Source organism: Trachinotus anak, unplaced genomic scaffold, assembly GCF_046630095.1.
Source record: "Trachinotus anak isolate AG129_WGS33_773 ecotype Australia unplaced genomic scaffold, CSIRO_AGI_Tana_v1 ptg000001l, whole genome shotgun sequence".
In the NCBI taxonomy this organism is placed as follows: Eukaryota; Metazoa; Chordata; class Actinopteri; order Carangiformes; family Carangidae; genus Trachinotus; species Trachinotus anak.
In genome coordinates, this window is record NW_027273852.1 from 23961724 (window position 1) to 23988981 (window position 27258).

Consider the following 27258-nt stretch of genomic DNA (forward strand, 5'->3'; position numbering starts at 1 on the left):
TTCTGTTATCATTGCTCTGAGTGGTGCCACAATGGCTGTGTTCTATCCAGTCAGAGCAGTAACCTGTCATGCCTAAAGAGGTCATCATTTGTCTCACTGTTTGAGGTTTAGGGGTCCATGTTATGCCTTCAAGAGAGTGGGAGAGATTAGCACTTAAAATGATCATTGTATTGATGGATGATGTCACCAAGGGGAGCATATAAATAGAAAACAGGATTGGTCCCAGTATGGAGCCTTTGGGAACTCCATATGAGGAATTAGCCAGAGGTGAAATTGAGCCAGCCATCGACACCGAAAAACATCTGTTTGAAAGAAAGGATCTGAACCAGTTTAGAGCCACACTAGTGACTCCTACCGACTTCTCCAATCTGTTGATGAGTATGTTGTGGTCTACCATGTCGAAGGCAGCACTGAGGTCTAAGAGAACTAGGTTATCACAGGTTATTGCAGACTTTAAGAAGAGCCGTCTCCGTGCTGTGGAGTGAATGGAAGCCAGATTGGAATGCTATTATCTGTTAAGTGTGATAATAATTGTTTGAACACAACTTTTTCAAAGATTTTGGCCAGAAATGGGAGTTTAGAGACCTGTCTGTAATTTTCCAGAACAGTAGGATCCAGGTTTGGTTTTTTAAGGAGAGGTTCAATAAAATCTGTTTTAAAATAGCCAGAGAGCTATTAACAATTTTTTTTTTTTTTTTTTTTTTTAAGTTATTTTTTTGGCCTTTTAGTGCCTTTATTGGATAGGTTAGTGAGAGAGTGACAGGAAAGTCAGGGGATGACATGCAACAAAGGGCCGCGGGTCAGATTCGAACCCAGGGCCGCTGCCTTTAATGGTACGCGCTCTACCAGGTGAGCCACCGAGGTGCCCCAGAGAGCTATTAACAATTGATACAATGTAGGGGCCTAAAGTGGGCATAGTGTCCCTCAGACTTCTTGTAGGGACCACCACATCTAATGAGCAAGACTTTATTTGTTTAACCATTTCAGTGATTGTGAATAGGGACACTGGTGTGAATGAGCTAAGGAAAGGGGAATAGAATGATCTGCAAGTTACTGGTTCTGGAACAGGTGAATTGTGAGGGCGGGTGCTGTCAGCCTGTGATCTTACTTCTTCAATTTATTTGGTAAAAAATATTTTAACCTGTTCACAGAGGTCAGGCAAAGAACGCAGGTTATTGTTTGAGGGACCACCAGCAATCCAGTCGTGTGTTCTAAACACTACCTTTGAATTCTGGGCATTCTTGGATATAAGGGAGGAGAAATAATTTGCTCGACCACCATTAACTGCAGCATTCGGTCATGATGAACATGAAGTTTGTGAGGTTTTGTGAAGTTTGCTTTCCATTTCACTCCTCTTTGCGTAACACTCTTTAGAGAGCATGTGTCATCATCGATCCATGAGGGAACTTTTGAAAGAGATTTGGTTCTGGTTTTGATAGGGGCAACTGAATCCAAGGTCGTCAGGCAGAGGGTGTTGAAGGAGTTCACCAGGAGATTAGGATCAGGGAGCGGGGGCAGATCAGGTGAGAGGGTTGAGAATATCTGTGAGAAATTACAGGCTACGGATTGGTGTAGTTTTGGAGGCAGAGGAGAGTGTAAGTTGAACACAATACTAAAATGGCCAGATACGCAGAGATTAATACATCTAAACTATCTATCTTCATGACATATGATAGGTTGTTCTTTATTAAACAGCGATGATGTGATGATGATGAAGAAAACTCCGCTGACACTGTCTTGCTTGTATATAAAGAGGTTTATTACAAAGAAGTCCAGCATCAAATCAAGCACTCAAGATTGCCTGAGAGAGGAGTCAAAGCCAATATGAATCTCCTCTGAATAACAGCTCTAACTCTCCTCCTATATAGGTTGGTTGTTTTCTGAACCTAACAAAAGGGCTTCATTACATAAGATGAGGGTGTCATCCATCTCCCAATGACACCTAGACCTTTTGACCTAGAACCTCTTAGCTAAGGCCCTTAAATCTTTTTACCTAGGGGATCCCTAGCTGAACATAACAAACCCATAAAGTCACATAACATATAGAACTTCAGATACTACAAGGTCAAAATCAAGAGTGTGACCCTTAACATATGCTTAGGCCCCGTGGAGTGTGAAACAAAATTAAAAGCGTGCAGGAGGTAAAGAAATTGCCCAGCAAGTACATCATCAGGACAGCAGATATGAATATCAAAATCACACATGATACAGATGTGTTCATAATTAGCAGAGAACATGAATCATCATTTGCTAACTTTTTTATGCCTCTGCGCCAGCAACAGCCAGAGGCATATTGTTTTCAGCTTGTCCGTCTGTCTGTACACCCTATTCTCATGGACATGATATCTCAGTAATGCCTTGACTTGAACTTGTTCACAATTCACATATTTGGCACAAATTTTCACTTGGACTCAAGGACAAACTGATTAGACTTTGATGGTCAAAGGTCAAAGGTAAGTGTGAACTCACACACTTTTTAGCCATTAATCAAGACTTCACACAGCAATTATGACAAAATTTTACACAAATGGTTAATATTTTATATGACTATGGATAAACAGGGATGTAATCTGAAATTAGAGTGGTGGAGGCATACAACTGTGAGGCAGTAAGCGTAGTTTATTTTATTTTTTATTTTTATTTTTTAATGTATTCATTTATTTATTTATTAAGGATATTAAGTGGCAAATAAAGTCTTTAGAAATTCAATATTGAAGTTATATTTAATAAAAGAGTTACTTGTAGTGCTGCCAAACTACAAAAAGTAGATAATTAATTCTGTTTCTCAGATAAAAATGTAATGTGTCTGATCAGGCCACTGTGTCCATTACTGCCTTACACCCTCAGCCAGTATTTCTAGCATTAGTCTTGTTTCCATGAATCATTGTGATACATATAAATGGTTCACGATTCAGAGCACACAGACTGAAGCCAAGACCAGCCTCCAGTAGAGACATGAAGGAGGGATGACAGGTCACCTCATCAAAGGTTGAGCAGTAGTGTATCTGTCAGGTGAACCTGTGATGGTCCTCACAGCACAGGCTACTACACTGAGAGACCTGACTTGAAATACCTCCATGGTTTGAAAGAAAAGCTTCAAACAAGGTGATTTGTCCTTTTGAGAAATGAATATACTCTATGTCCTTTTGAGAAATGAATATACTCTATGTCAGCATCAACAGATAGTATCTGTTCATTTTCTTTGGGCTGTTTGGACAGATGCGCGGTCTGCTCTGTAGATCACACAGTTTCACATACATCCAAACTGAATTAAATGGTGTCAATAAATATGACAAATGGATGAAGAGCAGTCAACTGGACCGCATCAGGAATGAGAGTGGACAGGAAGAGAAAAACAGAGAGAATATGGGGAAAAGGAAAATGGGAGTGGAGAGACGGGGAAAAACAACAACAACAATAACACAACAACAGAAAAACAACCACAGTAACAATAACAATAACTAACAATATCCACATTTATGGTCACTCTATAGGCCTTAACCATTAGATGCTCCGTATGTGTATTTGTGTATATATGTGTGTGTGTGTGTGTGTGTGTGTGTGTGTGTGTGTGTGTGTGTGTGAATCTGTCTGTGTGTGTGTGTGTGTATGAGGGAAGGGGTAGGTGTGTGTGTATGTATGTGTATGTGTTCATGTGTGTATGCAAGTGTGTAGCGATTTGTCATTGGATGTGGTGGGTAATTGATGTGGGGGCTGCAGTAACACCGCCCCCCCAAACCAAAGGCACAGGTGGCCAGAAACCAGGCCGCAGCACAGACAGAGCCCAAGTTCAGGAGGATTGTTTTCTTGGCCATGGTTAGGACTGTGAGAAGCATGCAAGATTTTTTTGTGTCCATATTAATGTTAGTGAGGTCACCGAGCAGGCAAAGTGAGGGGGAGACAGGGATGGGATGTCCGAGGTGTGTCGATAGATCTTCACAAATCTTCTGCCAGAAATTGCTGACCGGTGTGCAGTGCCAAAAAGCATGCAGATAGTTATCTGGTGCGTCATTCTTGCAATTAATACATGTGTTAGTATTTCTGATACCCATCTGGAACATCCTTTGTCCTGTGTAGTGTGCTCTGTGGAGGATTTTGTACTGTATCAGCTGCAGATTTGAGTTTTGGGTCATGCTGAAGGTGTTTGAGCAGATTTGTATCCAGAAATTGGAGTCTGGGTTGATGAGTAAGTCTTTTTCCCATTTGAGAGTTGGGATCGAGAGAGCTGGCTCTAATTCGGCTAAACTTACATAAATTCTAGAGAGTAGTTTTTGGGATGGAAGTTTTAAAAAGTTTGCTATTGTTGGTGGGAGTTCTAGGTCTAATTGCTTGAGGTTAAACCTAGCTTGAATGATGGATTTAAATTGAAGATATTCTAGGTATCTGTTTTTGTCAATGCCGTAGAGTTCTACCAGTTTGTCAAATGGGATCATATGATTGTCTTGGAGAATATGTTCTATGCATCTTATTCCTTTACTATACCATGTTGTAAAGTTTATTGTTTTTTTGTTTTGCAGGATGTCAGGATTGTTCCAGATGGGTGAGAGTTTGCACAGGACCAGTGAAGACCCATTCATTTTTAGAAATTCCCAACAGGCCATCAGTGATGTGCTGATATTGATGCTCTCAAAGCAGGGATATTGTTTGATGATGGGGCTAATAAATGGCAGGTTTTGGATTTGGATGGTGTTGCAGAAAGTTTGTTCAATGTCCAGCCAAATATGATCAGTTTGACTTTGTGTAGTCCATTTTAAGATGTATTGTAATCTATTGGCAAGAAAGTAATTGTAGAAATTTGGAAGCTCCAGACCACCTCGATTTTTGGGTTTTTGTAAGGTTTTAAGCTGATTCGTGGTGGCTTAGATTTCCATAAAAATTTGGATATTATGGAGTCCAGTGATTTGAACCAAGCCTTGGGAGAATGGGTCGGGACCATTGAGAAAATGTAGTTGATTTTTGGCAAGATCATCATTTTGATTGTTGCTACTCTTCCCATAAGCGATATGGGCAGAGTACTCCAGCGGGTGAGGTCATCCTCTATTTTTTTAAGTAGGGGAATGTGATTTAACTGTGTCAGGTCTGATAGCTTGATGGAAATGTTGATACCCAGGTATCTGATGTTTGCACCAGGTTGTAGTGGAATAGTTGGGTTGAACTGGAGGTCAAAAGCTATGGGAAGGACCGTTGATTTGTTCCAATTAATAGAGTAGTCTGAAATGGATGAGAATTTATCTATGATTGTTATAGTCTCAGAAAGAGAGGCATGTGCGTCTTAAAGAAAAAGTAATCCATCGTCAGTGTAAGCTGATTTTATTAATCAAATTTGCTGTTAATATTATTATTTTGCCGAATTGCAGCTGCCAGTGGTTCTATAAATATGGCAAACAAAGAGGGAGAGAGTGGACAACCTTGTCTGCTGCCTCTTTCGAGATTGAAGCGTGGAGAAGTTTGATCATTTGTTTTGACGCAAGCGCTAGGTGAGCTGTATAATGTTTTAATCCAAGATAAGAAGTTATCACAGAATCCAAACCTCTGTAAGGTTGCAAACAGAAATTTCCAGTTCACCCTGTCGAAAGCCTTTTCTGCATCCAGTGAGACAATTATAGCTTTCTTATTTTGGATGTTGCAGAAGTCTATTAGGTCAATTAGTCTCCGTGTGTTGTCAGTGGACCGACGGCCTTTAATAAAACCATTTTGATCTGGGTCTATTATGTAAGTTGTTACTTTTTCAATTCTACTAGCTAGCGCCTTGCTGATGATTTTATGATCTGCATTTATGAGTGATATTGGAGGGTCTTTGTCTGGTTTAAGGAGGAGATTAATATTTGCACAGTTCATGTTTGGAGGAAGTCTGGTGGTTTCATTAATTCCTGTAACCATTCTATGAAATACTGGTGCCAGCGTAGGCCAGAATGTTTAGTAGAATTCTGCCTGAAAGCCATCTGGAAACTGGAGCTTTTCTGTTAGACATACATTGGAGGGCATCGTGGAGTTCTGCAATTGAGAGAGGTGACTCCAGAGCCATCATTTGCTCTTTGTTTAGTTTTGGCAGATCGATATTGCTCAAAAACTCCTCTATTTCAGAGTTTGATGGGTTAATGTTGGATGAATATAAGTTTTTATAGAAATCCCTAAACGTTTTATTTATCTCCTCTGGGACCTGAGTTGTTTTCCCAGTGGAGTCTGTAACTGAGGAGATTGTTACTTTTTCTTTGTTCTGTTTTAGTTGGTTTGCGAAAAACTTGCTTGATTTATCACTATGTTCAAAGTTCTGAAATTGGGTTTTTATATCTCTTAATTCTTTTAGTTTCAATTTAGATTTTCTCAACTTATTCAACAGGTGTTCCTCTTGAGAGGCGGCATGAGCTGCTTCCAAGGTTTTAATTCTCTGATCTAGTTCTATCTCAAGTGCTTTATCCTTTTTTTCTTGTGTGATGAGTATTAAATTATTATGCCTTGTATTACAGCCTTAGCCGTCTCCCAGAGAACACAAGGAGAGATGCCGGGCAGGTCGTTTGTTTCAGAAAAAGTTGTCCACTCTTTTTGGAAGAAATCAATAAACTCCACATCCGTAAGTAATGATGTGTTCAATCTCCAGTGTCTAATTGGTGGTGTGCATATTTTCCCGATGACTGTCATTGTGACTGGTGCATGGTCGCTGATTGTGATAGGGTGAATTTGTGTATCAGATATATCCTTCATGAAAGAGTTGCTGGTTAGGAAAAAGTCTAAACCGGAGTAAGAGTGGTGAACTGGTGAGAAGAAGGTGTATTCTTTGAGCATGGGGTGACAAGAGCGCCAAGCATCGCACAGACCAAAATCGTTCATATATTGTTTTATTGTTTCAGATGATTGGCAGTTACGGTAACTAGCTGCTTTACTGAGTCGGTCAAATTCTTGATTAAGTACCAAGTTGAAGTCCCCTCCCACGATAAGTGCTGTGTCTGAGTGTGCTGAAATTGCAGTTAAGAAGCAGTGAAAGAAGGATGGGTCATCACCATTTGAACCATATATATTGCCGATACATATCTCTTTGTTATTTATTGATATGTTGATAATTATGAATCTTCCCTCTGGGTCTGTGATGGTCTCCTTACAAGCGAAATGTATTCTTTTATTAATTAAAATTGCTACTCCTCTTTGTTTTGAATTATAGTTAGCTAAGTATACATAAGTATACATGAACTAAGTGTATGATGTCCTATTTTTTCCTGCAGTAAGACAATGTCTGCCTGTAATGTTGTTAGATGTTCAAAAACTTGAAGTCTTTTTGCTTGTGAGCTAATTCCACGCACATTCCAAGTGACAAAGCGTAATGAATTCATGCTAAACTAACTTGTGGCTACTGAATATAATCTAAAGTTTGAATGGAGAGGTGTGTGTGTGTGTGTGTGTGTGTGTGTACGTGCGTGTATGCCTAAGTGTGTGCGTGTTGAATGCGTTGGGTAGCTTACATGTAGAGTGTTCTTAAGCATCGGTGTGGATATGTTACAACAACAACAGTAATAACAACAACAACAATAATGACAACAGTAAAACTTAAGACAAATGAGATGGGAGGTAGTAAGGGGAAACAGGTATTCCAACATTAGCAGTCTGTAAACAAAACTACATCAATGTGGGGCGTGTGTTTGTGGCCTATATTAAATGCCCATACCTTTTGTTTTGTTTATTATGCTACATTGTATTATCTTAGTCGGGGATTGCCTTTTAAGCAGAGGTGACTTCAGTAGAGCCAAGGAGTGATTTCCTGGTCGCGAAACAATTGGCCATTCACGTAAAGTTTATAGACTGTGATGACGGCCCGTGATCGCTCGGCGATGAACTTCCTCCTGATGGGAAACAGGGATTTGCGGCGCTCCAGGATTTCCTTCAGGAACTGGTCGTTGATGCTGAAGTCCGTTCCTTTCAGCTCCCTGCCTCGGCTCTTCACCAGCTCTTTTTGCTTGTAGTGGTCGAACTTAGCAACGACAGGTCTTGGGCGCTGACCTTTTTGCTTTGTCCCTCCTATGCGGTGGACCCGGTGAAAAGTGATGTTTTCCACGGCGTCTGGTGGGAGCTTAAGTTGTTGCTGGAGAAAGCTTTTGATGGTGGTTTCAGGAACTTCCTCTGCATGCTCTGGGATTCCGGAGAAAACAAGGTTGTCCTGCATACTGCGCGCTTGGATATCCAGGATGGATTCTTTCATCCGTTTATTCTCTTCGGAGAGTTTCGTCATACCTTCATTAAGGGATTTGACAGAGTCTCTGAGAAACTTGTTCTCTGCAGCAAGCTATTCAACCTGTTGCTGGCTAAACTCCAGAGATTCACGCAGCGCTTGGAATTCCTTGTGGAGGACTTCGACCAGTGCCAGTCGGGCATCAAAACTGGTTAGTTTGTTATTGATGGACTCTAAGATATCCCCGTGTTCCCTATCGGGTGAGGGAGGTGTATTGAAAGAACACTCCGAGCGGGTTCTCTTCGAGGAGGGAGTTGTTTGTTTTTTCCCCATGACTAGCCGGTGGTAACACTCGTCCATGTAATCCTGTAAGCTTTCCAAGGTTTCTTCGTCCAGGATGAAGAAACCGTTGGTTTGATGGAGGTATCAAACTGTCAGAGGAGTGTATATCGGTAAGTTTGTTTGTTGGGCTTTAATTAAGCTGGCTTTCGAAGGTAGTTGTGTTGTTTCCGTTTAGATGGAAGCCGCCATGTTGGGTTACGCATGGATCTCGCGACATCTCACGGCAGCAGCATCTCCCGGTTTGTTTATCTGCTGTCAGGCTCCTCATCACTGTCTCAGTACACTGTGGGCCCTGTCAGTGAAGGACACCATTATGCACACAAACCCATACACACATGCACACACAGGGGATCGTGGCAATATATTAGTGAAGATGAGGCGTTCCATTAAACCTACAATAAAACCTCCTCCTCCTTATTCAGTAAGATAACCTATCATTCTTCACTTTGTGCCCTTCAGAAATCTTCAGCCCTGACTTTTTCAAAGAGAGGGATAACAGTTTCAGTTCTTGTAGCTGTGAAAATTATCTGGAATCACTGGTATCAGGGATTATCAGAGGAACATCACCCTTCACTCCATTTAAAATTATAATGTGTAACTTTTCCACATTAAAATGTCTAAAAATGACTACATGTTAATTGTTTTTAGTTAGGTGTTTACATCATCCCAAATATTTCCAGCAATTTTCAAACCAGACAAATCGTGATTTTAATCATAGTAATGGTCTGTTTCATTTGGTTGCCTGTCAACAGCGTCATATCCTCTATGCATGGTGTTGTAGTCCCCCTAAACATTTTCAATAAAGTTTGCAGGAAAAAAAAAAGCAATGCAGTTGCTTGCCAAAAGCTCAAGCTTTTTTTATAACAACATTTCAGTTTCTTTCATAAATGGCTCTCTTCAGTTCATGTCAAGAATCTCAATTGATTTGAGGCCTGGAATGACCATGCATAATTTATACATAAAATTTGGTCAGTTATTTGAAGCTAAGTAGAAGATGGGAGCTGTAACATGAAAATACCCTAAAGTTAAGTACAAAATGGCTTGGACATAAGAACAGTAATGTTTTAGAATAGTTACATAAAGAGTTCACTTTCTTTTTCCTGGTACAGGTTGACAAAATAACATACAGTTCAACTTAAATGGACAAAATCTGATGTATACAGACAAAATTTGTAAAGCAGATGTGTACTTTTCGATGTGGGTACTGAGACACATTTCACTTTATTTATCAATGTCATGTCTCAGCTTGTGTACTTCCTGCCATTGAAGTTAAATCTGCTCGTGAGTTTAAATATTAAGGCTAAAAATACATTAAATTTACTGCTGCATCATCTATAGCAAAGTGTTAGATCCCTGGTTTTTGTTAGATGAATAACAAGAGCAAAATTTTTGCCTATTTTAGATACATTCCAACATCTTACATTAAGGATTTTGACAGCAAGTGTTTTGATATTAATAAGATTTACAGGGTGCGCTGAAAGGAGGACTTTTACAAGGGCCAAATACTGTTTCTGAAGGGTGAGTTGCGATATCTCAAGTAGTTTAATAATAACAAAGTTAAATGACAGATTGGGATATGTTTTGCTAACACTAGTTAAGTTGAATTTGAGCCTTGACAAACATGCTAGCCGTACTAGCTAGCAAGCCATTTAGCTAGTTAACTATGGCACCACTAAAGATAGCAAGCTCTTTCAAGTACTTACATCCAGTGTTATTTATATTCCAGAGACAAAAGAAGCAGTCAACGAAGAACTGTCCAAGGGGAAATGGATCAGAGTGAGAACACTCAAGGAGTCCAGTCCCTCACCACCACCTTCCGAACAAGAGGAAGCCAAGGCCAAAAATGTACATTTACAATTTTATCTAATGTGTTGACAAAAATGAAGGAGAAATGGCTTAGACTTAAGTAATACTCATTTAATAATTGATATAAAGAGAAGCCCTATGATATACTGGCGATTATGGTGACCTGTCGAGGGTATACCCTGCCCTCATCCAGTGTCAGCTTAAATTGGCCCGATTGACCCTGTAAGGATCAATTGGTCATGGTTGTTGACTTTTCATGACTTTTCCTAGTTCCTATCAGTACTCATGCTGCAGCATTTTGGATCAATTGGAGGCTTTTCGCTGAGTTACTGGGACATCCTGACAATAAAGAATTACAGTAGTCCAGTCTTTAGGTAACAAATGCATGAACTAGTAGCATCCTTTAGACACAAGATGGGTCTGATTTTTGGCAATGTTGCGCAGGTGGAAGAAGGCTGTCCTAGAGACTTGCTTTATATGTGAAGTAAAGGACAAGTCCTGGCCAAAAATGAAGCCAAGGTTTCTGACTCTGGAGGCCAAGGTAATGTCATCCAGAGTCAGTTTATTATCACATGTTGTATCTCTGAGGTGTTTTGGGCCAAGTACAATAACTTCAGTTTTGTCTGAATTTAAGAGTAAAAAATTACTGGTCATCCAGGTTTTTAGTCCTTAAGACACACCTGAAGTTTGGCCACCTGATTAGTTTCACCTGACTTCATGGATAAGTACAGCTGGGTGTCATCTGCATAACAATTAAAATTTATCTGGTTCTTCCTGATAATATTTCCTAGAGGAAGCATATATTGAGTGAAAAGTATTGCTCCTGGCACAGAACCTTGTGGAACTCCATGACTGCCTTTGTTGTGCATAGAAGAGTCATTATTAACATTAACAAACTGGAATGTATCTGACAAATATGACTGAAACCACCTTAGTGAGGTTCCTTTGATGCCAACCATATGCTTCTAGTCTCTGTAATAAAATCTTATGATCGATGGTGTCAAATGCAGCATTAAGATCTAGTAGGACAAGTATAGAGACAAGTCCATTGTTTGAGGCTATGAGGAGATCATTGGTAACCTTAACCAGAGCTGTTTCTGTGCTATGATGGACTCTAAAACCAGACTGAAAATCTTCAAACAAACCATTCCTGTGCAAATAATCACATTACTGGTTTGCAATGACCTTCTCAAGGATTTTGGAAATAAAGGGGAGGTTGGATATGGGTCTATAATTGGCTAAAACATCTGGAACAAGAGTAGGCTTTTTAAGCAGAGGTTTAACTGCAACTTTAAAAGCCTGTTGACATAAACATAACCAGTTGATAAAGATCCAAGGCTGCTGAACTGGACAGTACATCTGAGCCAGCTGTGGGGAGGAGATGGTGAATTTTTTCTCTAACAGAGAGAATTTTATTTGTAAAGAAGCTCATAAAGTCATTTCAACTGAGGGCTAAAGGAATAGATGGTTCAACAGAGCTATGGCTGTCTGTCAGCCTGGCTACAGTGCTGAACAGAAACCTGGGATTACTCCTTTCTAGCTTCCTTGAACTTTGCCTTAAAGCTTGTGTTTCTGACCATGGAGCTAGCCTCCTCTGACTCATTACCTTCTTTGTCAGAGGGGCCACAGTATCCAGTGTTGCATGCAATGAGGCTACAGTACTGTCAACAAGATCATCAGCTTGTGAAGATGTGAAGTTAAGGGAGCTGTCCCCTACTGTATTGATACATGGCAGTTGGCTAAATAACAATGAGGTTCTTTCTTTCAATTTGGTAATGGTATTGTCAGAGAGACACCTGCTGTAATGGATTTTTAGTTCCTAAATGCTGCGTGGTCCATGACTGAAAAGAGGGTTTCTGGGAAATACTGTTAGATATTCAATTTCAATGCCATAAGTCAAAATCAGATCAAGGGTATGGTTAGAAGAGTGAGTGGGTTCATTAACATAATGAGAAAAGCCAATTGAGTCTAAAAGTGAATTAAATGCATGCCTCAGGCTATGGCTTTCAACATCTACATGAATGTTAAAATCACCCACTATGATGACTTTATCTGTGCTGAGAACTAACTCAGATAAAAAGTCTGAGAACTCAGATAAGAACTCAGAGTAAACGGCAGGTGGACGATATACAGTAACAAGTGGGAATGGTTTTTGTGTTTTCCACAAATGATGGTGGTGGAGGCAGTTTCCTGTCAAACACGAACATTGCAGAACAGATTATATCATTTTAATAGTGAACATACATCAGAATGCAGTGATTACTAGTGCATAGAAAAAATGCAACCCTTCTCCCAGTCATAAGAGTCTTATTTCTGTCCAGGTCTCTCTTCATTCTTCAAACTCCTCATTCTCCAGACCACACAGACTAGCTCCTGGTATGTGAGGCTGCTTTGTCAGCCATGAATGTGAATACATGTGAACACTGTGTACATGAGCTAGTCTCACAGGTCTTCCACTCTCCTCATTGGATGAGCTCTGTCCTCTCACCATTGTTGTTGCTCTCTCCTGCTGAGTGAGGACAAACACTGAGTGTGGTTACGGGACAAACACTGGGCTCAATCCAGAGATGTGCTTGGGGACCTGCTCTTTGAAATGTGTGATTTCTGTTTATGTACTTATAATATGTGTTCCTATATGGGTCTATTCTTAGCATACTAGTTCTAAACCTACATACATGAACGCTCCCCATACAGAAATGTAATATAAGACATATATGTCCCTATATCAAGTGTGATGTAGGATAGATAGGACAGGAATATTTTATTGTGATGTAGCTGTATATGCCCCCTATGTAATTATCACATATATACATCCTCCAATCACACACTGGAAGACTCATCCTTATGACGGTTCTTGGCTACTTCCTGCATGCCAACAATTTGCTCACCTACTACTGTCCTTTTTTAAATTAGAAACAAACACACACAGCACTCTACACCTAATACAACAGCAGGAACATGCACTGTTAAAGAAGGCATCACCACTATGTCTGCTGCTGCCAATACTGCCTCTGTTGCTGCTGCTATGGCACACAAACAGGGGGCCATAGTTCTTTCTGTGGTAGTCAGCTGCCTTGAATAGTAATAGTAATAGAAAAAAAAAAGTAATAATAATAATAATACAGGTCTTTGTTGGTTCCCATCACTCGACTCAGTACTGCAGACAGAAATCCATCATGCTCAGAAACATAGAGGTTAAAGGGCTTTCCATAGTCAGGCATTTCTACACAGGTAGTTGAAGCAAGTGCATGTTTCAGGTCAACAAAGTAGTCTCTGCATCTTCCATCCAAGTCACTTTATCAGCCATGGCCAATTTTTACTGCCATGTGTGATGTCATACAGCAGCTGTGAGATCTCTACATAGTCTCAAATCCAGGGCTGGCAGTAGCTGGTTAACCCCAAAAATAATATCATATGATGCTTGCTTAGTGATTTTGGTACATCCAATATTGCCTGAATGCATTCCTGGCCTAAAGGTCCCTCTGGAATGATAATGTCACACAGGTATTTCACAGACTGAGAAACCAATTTGTCTCATGAAACATTGTGGCCGTTTTTTGCCAGGTAGCACAGTGTCATTTTCACAGGGCTTTTTTGAAAATATCAATGAATGGTGTTTTTTCAATAAATTTTGAATGCACATTCCTATTTACAGGGAGGTGAGCAGTGCATGGCACACTGTTGGTGAAAACAGTGCATCACCTTGAGACTTCCAGTCAATAGCTCACAGGGCTATGGCTGTCCAGTCATCTATTTCCTTCCATTTACAGTCAGCTGGTTTTGATATGGAGACATGTGGGGGGCTGAAGAAGGCCCTCCCCTGTATTCTCAGCTATTGGAGCAGTTGGCCAATCTGCTCAGATAAGCTCAAACATCTAAGCATTTCCACCTCATTTCATCTTTACTCACTGTGTTTTGTTGGAACACAGTGTCCGCATCCCTCCCCTGGTTCCCCCGGAGGGCAGGCCAGTCCCTTTGCTGGACCAAACTTTGGGCAAAAATTGCTCCTTGCCTACAGATGAACCCTTCCAAGGAGACCCTGGGTTGGCTTGTCCCTTTAACCCTCCAGCACCAAACTGTGAGGGAAAAAAATCTTTCACTTATCCATGTTATCAAAGACAGGAAGTCTTAGCGAAAAAAGTGAAGTTAGTTGAAAGTGCTCTTCAATATCAGTTGTCAAGTCAAATGTGCAAAGCTGACTATTACAGACAAGATCTCCTCTCTTATAGACTGAAGTCTTTGCAAAGACGAAAAACACCAAAGAAAGTTACCCAATAAGGCCTGTTGGACTTTCACTGGAACACTCTTATCTGGACATTTCCCTAAATCAATGTTTCCACATAATTAATAGTTTCAACACTTTTCAGTCATTGTGACATAGCCAAGGACAATGTCCTCCCTAAATCTTCTCACTTACACATGTCAGATTGATACCACCCTCAAATTAACAACAAAACACATCTATAACATTACAACATCAGAATTTCAATCACACTCTCCCCTTTGAGCATTCAACACTTGCAAGGTGAAAGTATGATTTTAAGTGACTCCAAGAAAGGATAAGATTAACGTATAGATTACCTGGTAAACAGAGTGGCTAAATACAAGCACACATACGTTATGAGAGACTAAAGATGTTAAGTTTCTGCAATCTCATACCCTTACCTATATCAACCACATTCCAATGGCCTCCATCGCAGCACAGCTCAACAGTGGCTGAGCACTTAGAACACTTAACAATCCCCTTCCCACACAGAAATGTAATATATGACATATATGTCCCTATATCAAGAGTCGTGTTGCCATATACGTCAACTATATGGGAGTATATTTTAATCACATATATACATATATGAAGATATAAGTTTAAAACATATATACTATGGGTGTTTATCTATATGATGAATTTTGATACAAGATTTTGATGAGCTAACGTACAGTATCATAAGTACTTTTTACTTTAATTGTGGGGAGAGGTGTCGTGTCAGGAATTAGCCAGGGCCCATGCAATTCATGTGTGACTGTGGTGTTATGACAGCAATTAGCCAAGGCCCATGCAATGCGCCCACTTGTAAGTGTGTGTGACAGGTGTGTGTGCATTAGTGTGTGACAGGCCCCTGGTTATGGTCCTGTACTGACCCACGCGGGTACAAGAACAATAGCAAAGATGTTACATGCAGGTTTCATTTATATGTTGATGTGCATTTGAAGCTGGATAATTTGTGAGCAGATAATTACAAAGATGGGAAGAGAAAGGGAGCCAAATGTTTAGTTCTGGGTTTTTGTGGAACAATGGCTACTACTAGGTGTGTTAATGTGGAGTTGGGGCCACAGTGGTGGGATTGTGACATGAATGGCTTTGCAGAAATTACAGAATTTAAAGATATCAGAGTATTTAACTATATTTGGTAACGCTCTTCAAGACACTCAGTTCAGGCGACCCCCCATAAGAGAGTGACATGAAGTAATGTAAAATTTGCATGAATTCCAATTAGACTGCTCAGACAGAGGTTGCAATAAAAAAATCTGACTGATTCTGATTTAATACCACATATAAAATGGCCAAAATGAAATCCAAAATGAAATAGAAAAACACTGCTGATGAGAAAAAAGAAATCTGATTTGGGGCTACTTTTGCCTGCAGTCTGGCCTCAGAAAAGTTTGGATGAATCATATTTTGTGATTTAAAATGTTCATGGACAGATGCGTACGATTAGGGACTGATATGAATAGTTTATATACTGAATATATGTACTTAAAAGTGTTTTTTCCCTCTCTTCACAGGTAAAAGTGGTCAACAATGCTGCTACAAGTCATCATATCAGTGAATGAAATCAGACATCTTTCAAATGCAGACATCCCCGCAAGTGTTGAGGAGCTGTACCAGGTGTTACGAACAAACCTTAGCCTGAGAGGTGGATTCATTTTGCAATTTAAGGATCCTGATTTCAATTATAAGTTGTGCAACCTGACAAACATCAACCTTCCTGTGGAGCGAGCTATTAAAAGTCTTGCTCACATCTGATGACGTCTCAGATTCTACACTGGACACATGCAGCTTGCCAATTGTCAGTTGTGGGGATTCTGTCGAATGGCCCGACCCCTTCCCAATTCCACAGTTCTCACATGATGTGGAGCTCCAGCTGAAAGAAGCAAACTGTCGGTATGCTAAAGATGGATCTGTGATGGCAATCACTTAAGTTTTAAAGACATATCCTTGAAACACTTGCAGACAGTATGTCGAAGATTCGTGCTTTTCCTGAGAGGCATCACTATAAGAGTGTAGCTAAATCACTCTTGGAGAAGCATCCCAGTCTGAAGGACCCAGGGTCTGAAAAGGGATGGCACCAATGTTTCCTCTAATTTTTCATGTGTCTGGGCATACACACAAGCTCCCTGAGCACACTGAGGACCATTGTGAGCAACATCAGATGTGCACGCTGTGGCCACACACCAGTATCACACCTGATCAACACCTGGGATCATAGCAAGTTACATGGCTTATTAAAAGAATCAAATTACAGCAGCAATTTCCATTTGTTTACTTTTAATATAAGTGATTTGGCCCACTTAAAATGAAATGCACTGTTGTCAGCTAGCTAACTTGCACGGCACCACGGTGCGTATGGGAAGGGCACCTACGCAAGCAATGTCAATGCTATGATTGGCTGCGTTGCATAAGTGAACCGTATCATTGGCTGGACATCTGTCACTCACTGTGTTACACTGCAAAAAGTTACAGAAAAAATATTATTGCTATAATTAATTTACAGTTTATGTTGAAATTTATTTTATGTGCTGTATAGATTTTCTTGTGCGCTGAGAATGTGTGAGCAGTGCACGATTGCACAAGCACGCAGCTTAGATGGAACACTGGATGGCACTATGGGTTTCACGGCCTGAAATTTAAGCTCGGAAACTATTGGCAAAAGTTAAGTGCAGCAGGATGCCCTGAGGTGGTAATAAACAAAAGAAAAGGAGAAAATGCAAAAGGAAAATATGTAAAGAAGAGAAGGGTGAGGTCAACTACTGCCCAGATCCACCTGAAGGCCAGAGTCCTGAAACCATGGAGGAAAAACGTAAATTGATGGAAGCTGAAATGCTGAAAAAGGACCCTGATCACTAGCTGGTAGAAGACCTGATGGTTGCTGCATTTTCTCAGTGCAGAAAAGAGATTATTGGAGATCAACCACTCATCACAGAAGTCATTTCCAGATGGCCAGCTCTGTTCAATGTAATCAGTCATTATTGTACATTCCACAAAGAGATAGAAAGCATGTTGTTTCAGATACTGTATACTGTGTCCTATTAAGAAATATGTTGGACTCATATTTTTTTTCTGTGTATGTCTCCTCAGATTAGGGCAGTATTCAAGAGAATCGTCACCACAGATCTTCTGGAATCTTTTCTGCCAGAATCGATGGCTTGGTCCCAAGACTGCTAGAGGTGTACAAAGCAGCAACTAGATCTGGAAAGAAGTGGTCACTCAAAGACATTTTGGACTGCCTTGAGAAAGATGTAAGCGGAGGAGCTGACGACCATAAAATTAGGCACCATGTTTGCCATAATATTTTCATGTTAACACACGTTTCTTCATCTTGTAGGACACAAATGAGAGGAGAAGTATGGCTGCTCTGCTTGGACTGCCACACTGCATATCAGGTGAAGATCTATCAGACGTCATCAGGATGTGTGATGTAAGACCATAACTATCTCTATCATGCAACTTTAATGTAATTGTGTCTTCTTGTTTTTAAACATTCTGGCTGTGTTAATGGAAATGGCATGATATCTCAAGTTTGGTTGTTTTTTTGTTTGTTTGTTTGTTCTTTTTTGTGAATTTCCATATTTTAATCTCACTGTAAGGAGTAAAATGTATTAATTGAAGCACATTAAAACTAGCATTTTTGATCCATCTGCCATTACAAGATAAATAGAGAGAGGGCTAAGGGTTAAAATTTGGAGAATAAATTAATATTTGATGTTTATCATCAGGATTGATGTTGGTTTTGTCTATCTACTTGTCGACAAAAACAGTTCATTTCTGCTTTTCAAGTCTCATGTTGAGACTCTGGATGAAGCCATGAAGGGGATGCAACTTGGCCTACTGATTTACTATGAAGGTACTGAACAGGATGCCTTTCCACGTGAGGTCTTTGACGTGGCAGTTGTGGTTGAGGAGACCATTGTGCTTAAAGATTAGCATTAAAGATGTGCCATGCAGCTTTGCCATGCTTATGGGCATCATCTACTGTGTGAATCTTGAGTATCCTGAAGCCATGAAGTATTCCTTTGAGTTTCTTTAGAGAGTGGTGATTAAGATCAAACCAGACCAAGCCTCTGCCTGAGTACACAGGTTAAGAAACCAAATTCTGAGGTAGAAACTGTAACATGCCTGCTTTTTCTACTTTAGGTTCTCATATGGAAAGACTTCTTGTCATGAATGTTGCTGATTGTTCTTTTTTTATGCACTTAAAGCTTAAAGTTTATGCAAATGCCCAGCACAGGATTTAAATCACTGTTACCGATCCACTTAATTTTCTTAAACATATTTTTTGAATGTTAAATACGTTTACTACTCTTTGTAGTAAGAGATGATGGGGTCAACGTTTCTCTGTGCAGGTGATATTTTTTTTAATATACTGTTTAAAATGTATTGTGCCCCAGTCATCTGCCAAAAGTTTTCAAAGGAGATGAAGGCTGTAAGTTAAGACAGTTGTTCAAATAAATATTTTTCAACAGATGAGCTGTAAGTAGAGATAAGGGTTAAAAATTAAAAGCACTAGTCTACCTAATATGGAAACTTAAGTTCAATTGCTGCCTTAAAAACATGAGTTAGCATAACTTTAAAAAGTAATTGGTATGAATAAAGGTTGTTAACTTGACTTGAAAATGTGAGTTGACATAGTGTGGAATTGTATGTTTCTTTGAAAAGAGTTTTCTTGAATGTATAATGTAATATAGTTCGTTGTTTTAACTCAGAGTATACAGTTTAAATAATAAATGATCATTAATTAAACAAAGGCAATAACTTAACTTCATGTTTTTAAGGCAGTAATTGAACATAAGTTTTTATGAAAATATAGAAGATGGATGGATGTGAATGGTTGTTTGTCTTTATTGTCAGCCCTGTGAAAGACTGGCTTCCTCTCCAGGGTATACCCAACCGTCACCCAATCTCAGCTGGGACTGACTCCAGCACCCCCACGACCCTGTATATATATGGTGTGTGTGTGTGTGTGTGTATATATATATATATATATATATATATATAGAATACTTGAGAATACTTTCTTGTATTACATAACATATTTGTTTGAGTTTGCTCAGAAAAACTCATTTTAAACTGTGGATAAATTAAAAAAGTGGTTGCATTACAGAAAGTTTCATTTCAATTCTTTCTAACAAGCAATGACAAATGGAAGAATTGAAGGCCACCATAGCGTTTTTTTGAGATTTTGTCAATTTGGCTCAAAAACCAACATTTTGTTTACCTTTTCTTAGAGATGGTTAACAGAGTTCTTCATCACAAGGACTCATACAATAAATGCAACAGATGAAGGCAACCATGGTGTCGCTTGAGATTCAGTCAAGACACAACAATTCCTCATTGTGAGTATGTATCTTTTTCAATTCAGTGTTACCTTATGTTGTGCCTTCTTGAAAACACTGATACCTAAAAGAATATGCAAGGAAATATGCTTTTTTTCACTATGTGTCTGTGTTCATTACAAAAATATTTACTGTGAGCAACTGTGATGGAGAATAGATCAGAGTGGTTGAGATATCTATCACAAGCTTTCAGAAACAAATTTCTTGTTCAGAAACATAATAAGAATATGAAGATAGATATGGTTTTCCTTGAGTTTGTGTCAGTACCTGCCCAAAACACTGAACGTGCTTACTTTCAGTGACTGCAGCTCATTTCAAACTCAGTGTTCACTTAAGCTATGTCTTCTTTCCAGAAGATTTCATATTAGGTTTTGAATTGTCAGTCAGACATACTCAAAATTGTTGTTTCTTGAGCAAACATTGACAGAATCTCAAATGACACCATGGTTGCCTTCATTTCTTGCATTTATGAGTACTTGTGAAGAAGAACTCTGTTTGTTAACCATCTGTAAAGAAAAAGTACTTAAAGTTAATACTGAGTTTATTATTTGTCCTCAGTAACTCAAATGAAAACAAATTCACATGAAACCATCTTTTCCCTCTTTTGCTGCGGGTTTTTAACACAGCTTTACTTCATATTTGTTTGGAGAGATTGGGAATCAGTGGACCAAAGACTACCTCACACAGTAAGCCGAGAGCTTCCCACAAATCTCCAGTCTCAATCAGCAGGAGTATCTGCGGTCAAAAAGGGTTTAAGGATCACACCTTTAAAGAGATGTGGGAACTCTACAGGCAGTACCAGATCCAAAACGATAAACCAGGCCAATTCACGATGGAGCAGAAGGAGAAAATACAGAAAGCAAACAGTTCTGTAAGGAGGTGGCTCAACATACCAGTAACCCACATCGTAAGCGTGCAGATAAAGAGGCTCTGAAAATATATTCAGGACAAAGAGCAGGTAAGTGTTGAATCGATTATTCGCTTGTTATGAAACAGAAAGAGCAGAATAGCATATTACATGAAAAATGTTCAAATTACTGATATCTTTAGAACTTCAGCTAAATGTGAAGTTGAAAATGGAACATTATAAAATTTAGAAAATTACGTTAGATTTATTGTCCAGCAAACACAGGCAAGCACATCCACTTCATCATGGGCAGGTGATGACGCTGAACTGGTCGCAACAACCCAGGCTGTGGGAGGTAAGTGAGATAAAAAGTTAGCAGACATCAAGGGATTTTTTGGTTAAAAAATAATTCATAATGCAAAACTACTTTGTTTGGTTCTTCTTAGACTTACTTAAGTCACAGGAATCCTCATTTATTGGCAAGACTAACAGGGGTTCCCGACCCACAGAGCAGCCTGAGGCCACGTTCCAGCAGCCCAAGCAGGCTGAAGCTACTGCCCAGCAGCCCAAGCAACCTGAGGCCATCGTCCAGCACCCAAAAAAGCACAAGACAACTGCCCAGCAGGCAAAGCTGCCTGAAGCCAGTGCCCAGCAGCCCAAGCAGCCTGAAGCCAGTGCCCAGCAGCCCAAACAGCCTAGGCCACTGTCTAGCAGCCAAAAAAGCACAAGGCTACTGCCCAGCAGCCAAAGCCATCTATGGCCACTGCCCAGCAGCCCAGGCAGCCTGAGGCCACTGTCCAGCAGTTGAAAAAGCACAGGGCCGCTGCCCTACAGCCCTGCAATGGCTGAGCCTAGCCCTGGGTGAACCAATTTTCAATTTTCAATTTAATATTTTATGAAGATCAAGCAAAAGAATATATTTTACCACATAAGTTTACATCATTATTATTGCAATTTCATAGCAACAAATATATAAATTATTTACATAGTAATAAAAACAATGTGCAACAATGTGCAATACATTCTTAGGCCATTACAAATAGGCAATGTCTTTCAACTGTTCTGATATTGGACAATTCCCTTTTTTCCACAGCTCTTTACATAAGTCATTTTAACATTTCATTTCATCTCTTAAAATATAATCTCTTATCAATGTTAAACTCAAATTTATCACAGATTCTGATGCCACTGAAACATTCTTAAAAACCATGGTCACCAAAGAGCATCGGTTTAACCAAGGCCTTTGTAACTTTCAAACCTTTAGATGTAAATAGAAAGTCAATACGTAAATTAATTTTCCCATTTGACCAGGTGTAACCAGGTATGTTGGGGTTTTTATGCCTAAAGGTGTCATTTAGCCTAAAGTCGTCGACCATATTCCTTAAAGCCTCTGAGCTTGAGACCAGCCTGACTGTGGCAGCAGTCAGTCTGTCTTTTTTATCAGCAAGGCAATTAAAATCCCGTCCAAGAACAATCTCTTTTCCACATAGGAGAAGTGGTTGTATGGGTTGTAAGGGACTCCATGTGTTCCCCAAGATCAGTGGGACAATAAACATTTATTACTCTAAATTTGAATTGATGCCATTCAACATCAGTGCAAAGTAGCCTCCCATCTCACGCTATACTGACTGGGGCGGTCAGAGTATTAAGAAAAAGTAGCCTATAGACATTACACTATACTGATTGTGGCAGTCAGAGTATTCAGCATAGTGTAAGCATTACACTACTGGGGGGGACTGAATATCTCTGAATCCTTCTGAATTCTGGAATCATTCAGAATTCAACTCTGTGCGTTGTAAACAACTGAGGCCAAGTGAACAATAAGAGCTGCAAGTTTCGGTCATCAACGGGTGATCAGAACACTCAGGTATGAGCAATTTGCACCTCAACTGAAAAACCATTCACAGCAACGACAGAGGGTGGTCTACGCTAGTCGCAATCAGCCTGTACGCGAGAACAGCCGCGTTCAATTCCATGAAACTATATAAACAGGGGTGGTCCCTGGAGCGTCAGCGTAAGCGTCAACCGTAGCATTCAGCCGTCCTCGGTGAAGACAGACGAGGCTAAGACAAGCAAATTTACCTGTGCAAGTTCACTGAGCAAAGCGAACCGGTCCTATTCCCTCCACAGTCTTAATAGTACAGTATGTGCCACTCCATACCTATTGTGGTCTCCGGTCCGCACAGAAAACATTCTGTCAAAAGACGCAGAAATCCAGGTAACCTCCAGCCTCTAAAACAGTCCTCACACACTGTTGCTTCATTTTCCATGGGTTTATGGAACTGCCAATCTGCAGTTAACAAAACCGATTTTATTACAGCTTATACCAACCACCTTTCTCTTACGCTCCTTGCTCTCACTGAGACATGGATCAAACCAGAGAACACAGCAACCCCAGCTGCTCTCTCCACTAATTACACCCTCTCCCACACCCCCCGCCCCTCTGGTCGAGGAGGAGGGACTGGTCTGCTAATTTCCAACAAATGGAAATTCACTCCGCTGTCGCACTCTACTAATTACGACACTTTCGAATACCATGCCATTGCAGTAACGGCCCCTGTTAAGGCCTACGTTGTTGTCACTTTTCTGGCTTTACACCCCTCTCTGAGAGTATGGTATCCAAACTGTTGACATGTAGCCGTCCTACTACATGCTCGTTGGACCCTATACCAACAAACCTCCAAACCATTAGCCCAACCATCACACCAGCTATCACACATGTGATAAATGAATCACTGACCTCCGGCACTTTTCCCACTGCATTCAAAGCAGCTCGGGTAACACCTCTACTCAAGAAACCCTCTCTCAACCCTGCTGAGGTCGAGAATTATCGCCCTGTCTCGCTTCTTCCATTCCTATCCAAAACTATTGAAAAGGCAGCGGCTAAACAACTCTCAGAATTCCTCCTACAGAACAATCTTCTTGATCCAAATCAATCTGGTTTCAAGAGCGGTCATTCAACTGAAACTGCCCTGCTGTCTGTGACGGAAGCCTTAAAAGAAGCAAGAGCAGCTGCAAAGTCCTCTGTCCTCATTCTACTTGACTTATCAGCTGCCTTTGACACAGTTAACCATCGCATCCTCCTCTCTACTGTCTCTAACATGGGCATCTCTGGCTTGGCTCTTTCCTGGTTTGAATCCTACCTGACAGGGTGCTCATTCAGCATATCCTGGCTTGGACAGTCGTCCACCTCGCATCACCTCACCACAGGGGTCCCCCAGGGCTCAGTGCTGGGGCCCCTACTATTTGCTATCTACACCACCTCCCTGGGTCCGATCATTCGCTCACATGGCTTTTCCTATCACTGCTACGCAGATGACACTCAGCTGTATCTGTCATTTCCTCCTGATGACCCCTCGATCTCTGCACGGGTCTTTGATTGCCTCTCAGACATTGCCACATGGATGAAGGCACATCACCTCCAGCTGAATCTTTCAAAAACGGAACTGCTGGTTCTCCCAGCTAAACCTACAATACATCAACATCAAAACTGATTCCCTATGGCTCGCCCCCACCAGGGTGGTGAGAAACTTAGGGGTTATGATTGATGACCAACTAACCTTTTCCAATCATGTCGCCTCAGTTGCCCGGTCATACCGCTATGCACTTTACAACGTCAGAAAAATCAGACCTTACCTAACTCAACATACTACTCAACTCCTGACACAAGCTGTGGTCATCTCAAAACTAGACTACTGCAATGCCCTCCTGACGGGCCTCCCAGCCCGCACAGTGCAACCACTTCGGATGATCCAGAACGCGGCGGCGCGCCTGGTCTACAACTTACCCAAAAGGTCACATTTCCCCCAGTGCTCATCGAGCTCCACTGGCTACCTGTTGTAGCCCGCATTAAGTTCAAATCTCTAATGCTTGCCTACAAAGTTGTCTCTGGTACTGCACCTACCTACTTGAACGCCCTGGTACAGGCATATGCTACCTCACGACCGTTGCGCTCCTCTAATGAACGACGCCTGGCTCTGCCACCCATTCGTTCAAGGCAATCCAAACTCTTCTCTCACGTTGTCCCCCATTGGTGGAACGCACTACCACTTCCTACCAGAGCACTTCTACCTTTAAAAGACTCCTGAAGACCCAGCTCTTCAGAGAGCACCTTCTCTCCTAGCACTACATGACAAATCTACACTTAAAGAATCGTCACTAGCACTTATTGCTGCGCTAACACTTCTTATCGCACTTAACCTTGATTGTTCCCCTTTCTGTAAGTCGCTTTGGATAAAAGCGTCTGCTAAATGACTAAATGAAATGAAATCTATTATGCGTTGCACCCTCTCAAGGGTGAAATCATGCCCCTTAAATAATACTGCAACCCCTGATGACCTATTTTTATTATCCCCAGACCAGACAGATTGGCCACAAGTCCATCTGTCTTCAAATAACTTGTAATTGTCCCTGTAAGTTATGTTACATTCTTGCAGTAAAAAAAATGTTATTCTCACCAAACAAGAATGGGAAGGCAGTCAGGCACTTCACTAGGTCTTTAAGGCCTCTAGTATTGAGGGAGGCAACAGAAAGCAAGGCCATATGCAAAGTGTGGAAAATCAAGGTTCATGTTGCAGGGTCATTTTTGTCTTTTTAGATTTTTTGGGCTTGACCACTGTCTCACCCTTCTGTATTTCTTTAATATGAGGAGTTGATGTAAAGGCTTCAACTTTGTCAGCTTCAAGAAAAGGGGTGGATGAGGAAAAGGAAGATGGCCACTTGTTCACAGTTATTGCTGGTATCATAAGAAGGGAAGGCTCACCTGATGTAGATAACCCCAGTGGGCGTTTCTTGGACTGATGAGATGAATCTTCTTGCGGACTCTCAAACAAGGGAATTGATGAAGGCGGGGCTTATGCAGCTTCCAAGAGCAGATTTCCTCTCTCAGTTGGCACATCAGTGTTAGGTGATATTTCAGGAAGGTTGGCAAGTAAGGTGTCAAAAAATATCACCTGCCTCCCAGAGAGACACCACGGACTTCTGAGCCTTGGGGCTTGGTGCTAGGTTAGGGGTTGAGGTAGTCTGTTGTGCAGGCCAATGTTTGCTGACTGAACTCACAGAAGTGTTAATGGCTTGGGTGGAAGCTTCATCTGGAGGTAGAGGGTCAGTGCTCCAATCCAACACAGGCTTGTGACTACTAAGGTCATCCTTCAGGGTTTGGAGTGGAGCTTCTACTGAGGGAATGGGGCTGCCAAATTAGGCTGTGGAGATAAGAGAAGAGCCTGGCTTAATGATTGGTCATTTGTGCCACCTTGGCTTAATGACGGGAAGTTTGTAACAATGGAAAATTTCACCCAATTAGAATATGCCTGGGGACACTCCTTAAATCTGTGGTTTGTGGAGGAACACCGATTACATTTCAGGGACATTGGGCGCTGGTCTGAATTGTGGTCTGAGGCATGACACTTTCTGCAGATGCTGTTGGTACAGGTAGCACTGAGGTTTCCAAACTGCCACATTTCCTGCACTGCTTAGGTTGCCCTGGATAGAACACAGAACCACGGAAGGCTCCTAATTGAATGTTGCTGGGAATGTGTGGAAGTCTGCCCTCCAATCTTCTCAACTGCACCTGGAAGTGTCTGGTGTTGGTCTTTACTCCATCAATATCTGTCAGCTCCATTCCATTAACCACATTATAATATCTTGACAGCCATGTCCACACATCTTGGATTCTGACCTCTGCAGACACATTTCAAAATTGTGCTCTGATGTAAAAACTACTTCAAAAACCTTCTTGCCTTGAAAAGTAAAGATGTAGTCAAGCTGGTTGGTGGAAAAACTTTCTGGAGAATTTGTCTGCTACACTGCAGCTGATCCATTTAAATTCAATTCAATTCAGTTTTATTTGTATTGTGCCAAATCATAATATACATTATCTCAAGGCACTTTACAGGGTAAGGTCAAGACCTTACTTTGTTATAGAGAAAAACCCAACAGTTCCCACAAAGAGCAAGCGCTTGGCAACAGGGGGGAGGAAAAACTCCCTTTTAACAGGAAGAAACCTCCAACAGAACCGGGGTCAGGGTGGGCGGTCGTCTGCCTCGACCAGTTGGGTTTAGGAGGAGAAAGGGGGGGTGGGGGGACAAAAGAGAGAGAGATAGACCAGGAACAGCTGTATAGGTAATGGTGTTATCAATAATAATGATAGATATCAGTGGTTAATAGTAATGATGGGTAGTGGTAAATCTTGATCCCGCTGCTCCAGAGGCAGAGATATTTGCAGAATGAGGACAAAGAGAGGGAGAGAGAGAGAGAGAGAGAGAGAGAGCCCAGTGAATCATGGAAATCCCCCAGCAGTCTAGCTCTATAGCAGCATAACTAAGGGATGGGTCAGGACATGGCCAAGCCAGCCCTAACTATAAGCTTTATCAAAGAGGACAGTTTTAAGCCTGATCTTAAAGGTAGAGAGGGTGTCTGCCTCCCGAACCCACACTGGGAGCTGGTTCCACAGGAGAGGAGCCTGATAGCTGAAGGCTCTGGCCCCCATTCTACT

At 41.0% G+C, this 27258-nt stretch overlaps 1 long non-coding RNA gene across 3 annotated transcripts; it reads left to right on the forward strand.

Annotated features, from left to right (window-relative positions):
* Positions 1-5991: 5991 nt before the first annotated feature.
* LOC139625220 (uncharacterized) lies at positions 5992-26777 on the forward strand. 3 transcript variants are annotated; one of them, XR_011691862.1, is made up of 6 exons: positions 5992-6571; positions 10227-10345; positions 16091-17540; positions 17664-17824; positions 17911-25493; positions 25537-26777. It is a non-coding gene; the product is annotated as an uncharacterized lncRNA (long non-coding RNA). The 3 variants fall into 3 exon arrangements; XR_011691861.1 differs by having other exon boundaries at positions 17911-26777; XR_011691864.1 differs by lacking the exon at positions 5992-6571 and adding an exon at positions 6595-10018 and having other exon boundaries at positions 17911-26777.
* The last annotated feature ends 481 nt before the right edge of the window (positions 26778-27258 follow it).